The 4,530-nt window shown below is 32.8% G+C and overlaps 1 long non-coding RNA gene across 1 annotated transcript; it reads right to left on the bottom strand.

The window, feature by feature from the left end:
- On the bottom strand, positions 1-4,530 carry LOC131017672 (uncharacterized). Its single transcript, XR_009099769.1, has 4 exons — positions 4,234-4,530; positions 2,848-2,953; positions 2,689-2,761; positions 1-350 (listed from the first exon to the last, which is right to left on the bottom strand). It is a non-coding gene; the product is annotated as an uncharacterized LOC131017672 (long non-coding RNA).

Genomic DNA, 4,530 nt, shown 5'->3' with positions numbered 1-4,530 from the left:
TTTCATGTGGAATATTCACCTTTATTACACTCACCTTTATTTTGCTCGGCAACCACTGCAATGAACATGTGGAAGTCCTCTTTTCTGAAATTTGACCACATAAAAATAAGCAGCCACCACCCAAAACAACGAGTCTATTACAATTTTCTTTTTGTAGTACTCAATTTTTTCTCCGAAAACTCTTGCATACTAATCAACTCTATTATGACTGTTTTCAATAGGAAATGATCAACTTTGAATTTCTACTCACTTTGGATTACAAGACATTGTGAGGAAAATACCTCAGAGTCCATATTTCGCCACAAGCGCTAGCACACTCATGTAACGGCAACCTAGATCATGCAGCCCACCTATGAGATTGGAACACCCACCAGTGTCAATAACAACAACACATGTACATCTTTCCTTTTATCACTGTCTTATTTGAAAATTACAAACCACAATCAATAAACATATTAATAGAAACACCACTCACTAAACAATCTCACATAATGATAAATTGAATTGTGAAAATCTAGACACACAACAAATATAATTATGCACATCTCAAGCTTCTCGACCGAGTAGTCAGAGCACGTGAACACTCACGGCCGAAAATATTTGGCATAGCCATAACAGTTCAGATGGATGAGGTAAACTAAAACATAAACGTTTTGAAGTTGTCACATGGTCGTGTACGACATTTGAACACAGAGATTTAATATTAAATTCACACCAAAACAAATACAACCAACAAAGAATTGAGAAATACATGGCAACATGCATTATAGAAGAATTAAAATTACCATGCACCATACTCTAAAGCAAAGACATAGAACCAATAAACTAAAGGTAAGTGTGCAACCGATACAAATGAGCCCCAAAAAAAGAAAAAACAAAGAAAGCTGATCAGTAACCTTCTTTGGAAGCACAAATCTTCTTTTTGTCATAACAAGATATCTAAAAATGTGACCAAAGTCACGATTGAGAATTCAGTAATTTAGTCAATGATATAACAAAATATGAAAGAAAATAAAGCAAAAAAAAAAATACTATCTTGAACAATGTAGGGTAGTGATTCACCGAAGGTGCAATAAACCAATGAAAAGTGTTACAACAAATAAATTCGATGTGAGCAAAGACAAGCGGACCGTGAGGGCACCCGTCGAAAACCAGAAACCGAAAATAACAATTTTCGTATAACACAAAGTGACAAATCCTTAAAAAACCTGAAGGCTAAAGGCAATAACCCAAGTCCCAATCCTCGAGTAACAAATCCGATCTAGTGAAAATACAAGACAATTTCCTCACAATCAACATCAAAAATTAAAAGATTTTGTCAAGAACTCAAACAATAACATTAATTAAATTAACTATAACAATTCCTATTACTAATATGGAGCAATAAGGCAACAACATTTGTTAGCCAAGAAAAAGTTGGCCATTTTCAGAACCACCACTTGGCAAATGAAAACAAAATGATTGTTAAGAGACAAAAAACATTATTTGAGCATATACACAATAAATTCTTACAAGTTTTAAAGAGATCTAAAATGAAGAAAACAAGTGAAATCATAACTTGTTTGTTGTAGGATTGGAACACTTAAACCAATCTAACACACGTCTTTCATTTCTTCAGAGTCTTATTAGCAACATCACTTAAAAGAATAACAAACCCACATAATGTTAAAAGATTACCAAATCTCAGAGGTGGATCAATAATTTGTATCAAGAACTCACATTATCATCTACAAAACCTCTATATTAAATTAAATTGTGCAAATGTAAACTTAACATGACCAACATAAATAAATTTGAACCTATCAAATGCCTTGACCGAGTAAGAAGACCGAGAAAATTAACACGACCTAAAAATAATTGGCAAGGCAAATATAGGTGACAAACTAAGTTTAAGCCTCTCGCCACCATTCACGTCTAAAACAAAGACACGAAAAAAATAAATTAATAGTAAGAATGCGTAAAAAAAATATATAAAGAAAACTCAAGAGTAAGTAACATTTAGTTGAAAGCACACATCCTCTTTTCTCCTCAACAAAAGATCTGAAAAATGAGACTATTACGAGAACAAATTAAGATATTGACTCTCATAGTTGCGATAAACTAAGAACCTCGGTGGGAGCACAAGCAAGCAAACCGAGAGAGCATCAATTGAAACTAACCACAAACCAAAGATAACAATCTTCCAGTAACACAAAGTAATGAAACCTTAAAAATCCAAAAAAGCTAGAGGCAGAAAACCAATATTGGCCTAATCCTAGAGTAATGAACCCGGCCCCTGAACCTATAAATGAGAACTATAACTAATCGACCATGCACATCTAACAACAATGGAAGAGCTTAAAACCATGAGACGAAATATTACAACACAAATAAAAAGCAACACAAAAATAAATGCACCTTGAAATTTGGAGGGGCAGAATAGCTTTCAGATTACATAAGAAGGCAAAATGTCTCGCATAAATGATGAGCACAAGAGAAAAATCGCCTAATGGTAGACATGCTCATGATATAATTGAATTTTGTTATTATAGAGAATTACTCGGTAAAGTTATTGTTCAAATATTAAAATTTTATCAAAACTAACAAACTAAATAATTTGTTAAAATACAGCACACGTGACAAAAATACTACATTAAAGTCAAAATGGTCAGATGACGACTACTTCTTATATTCTTATTATTGGCTTACCTCAGATCGAATAGAAAGAACGTGAAACGCTAGCGCAACAGGGTCGGTTTTTATCAACCTATAAACATCATTACTTACAAGACAAAGAAAAGGATGTCAAGTATTTATCAAAAAATGCTACATAATAATGTATCTAAATTTGAAAAATATGAACCCCACCTCAAGTGCAAGGTAGTGCTCACTACTCCCATGGAAGAATATGCAACTCTTGAAGAAGTGGTTGTCGATGAACGAGCACGTGTCTAAGAATAATTTAGAAAAGGAACTGCAATGAATATTTAAATGGCATGTGTAAAACAACCAAACAAATCATATTAAATAAAAACTATATCTTACATAAAAAAAAAAAGAATTAGTACACGACAAAAAGAAGGATGTCAAAATTTAACTAAAATCCAACTTATACTAATGTATTTAAATTTTAAAATAAAACAAAACAAAAACAACCACAAATTCAAATTACAGTAATTCCTGTTAATTATAAGCATGTAATAAACAATTTAATATTAATAAGTCAAACCCAATAGGTAGCTAAGTATTCCCCAATTATATTCATAAATTTAAGCATTTCATGTAATCTCATTGGATTTTAGTCTTTAGAACAAATAAGAAGTTGTGATTGAATAATCTATATATATAAGAGGTAATACTATACTATTAAAGAAGATTTGTATATGCTCAAAACATAAAGCACAGACCAGAGCAAGTAACTCACCCACATCATATAATTAAGAAAACTAAACTATGGCCAGAATATATATAATACTACCATATAAAATGGGTGATGGCTCTCATTGTGATTGAAAATGTAGGATTTTGATTTGATATTTTGCATGATAATTTTGGGCTATATATATATATATATATATATATATATATATATATATGTATAGTTAGGTTTATATAACCGAATTTATGTAGCTCAAGGCGACAAGAGATAAATGATTAATGCCCAATCCTCATCATCAAACCCAACTATATATCATGATCCAGTTCAACTATATATTCCATTATTATCAATTAAAAATAGAGAGTCAAAATCCCTCACAATATACTGCCCCTGTTCCATCGCTCTCTCCATTTTCTCATCTCCTCCACTCACACTTTCGATCATCTCTCTCTGCACTTCATGTTCACAATAGTAAGTACATCATAACCGCTATTCGACTACACCTCACCGTCGTTCCAAATCGTCGACCCACAATTCTCAATCAGCAGTCAAGCAGACAATAACCCAATTAACTCAGCCCCAACTCGCTCTAACTCAGCCAAGACTCGTCGTTCCCCATTGTCTACCATCCTTCTCCGATAACCAAACGCCAAGAAAGCCGCCTCCGATCAGCACCATCAACACCAGAAACCTAGACATGATTGTCTGTAAAACAAGGAACACCCTTTTCTCTTTGATTTCTTAAAATAATTCATTATAATTTGATTTCTCTTTGACTTCTTAAAATTATACTCGTTTCAAGCTTTCGTGATCACTATATAGTTCTAGGGCTAATAAAAAAAGTATAAAAAACAGGTTTAAGAAGATAAGCTCACCTTTGGTTTTGCTGCTGTAATGGCTTTCTCAAGTGGGTTGATTTTGATATGAGTTTGCACCGATAATTTGAAGAAGATTTGATTTCTTGGAGTAGAATTTCTAAAGAGAGAAGAGAAACCATAGAATAGAAAGTAAAGAGGGAGAAAGAGAAAGCTGATCTTATCGGCTATGAGGAGAAAATGGTGAGATTAATCAATAGTTTCAAATCAGCCTCCAAATAACATAAAATTACAAAAATGCCAGCACATCACTATTCTTTCTACAGTACTATTCCTCTTCCCACTTCTCTCTTATTA

The sequence above is a fragment of the Salvia miltiorrhiza genome, chromosome 3 (assembly GCF_028751815.1).
Source record: "Salvia miltiorrhiza cultivar Shanhuang (shh) chromosome 3, IMPLAD_Smil_shh, whole genome shotgun sequence".
Taxonomy (NCBI): domain Eukaryota; kingdom Viridiplantae; phylum Streptophyta; class Magnoliopsida; order Lamiales; family Lamiaceae; genus Salvia; species Salvia miltiorrhiza.
Note: the sequence above shows the minus strand (reverse complement) of the source record. Positions and strands in the feature narration are given on the sequence as shown.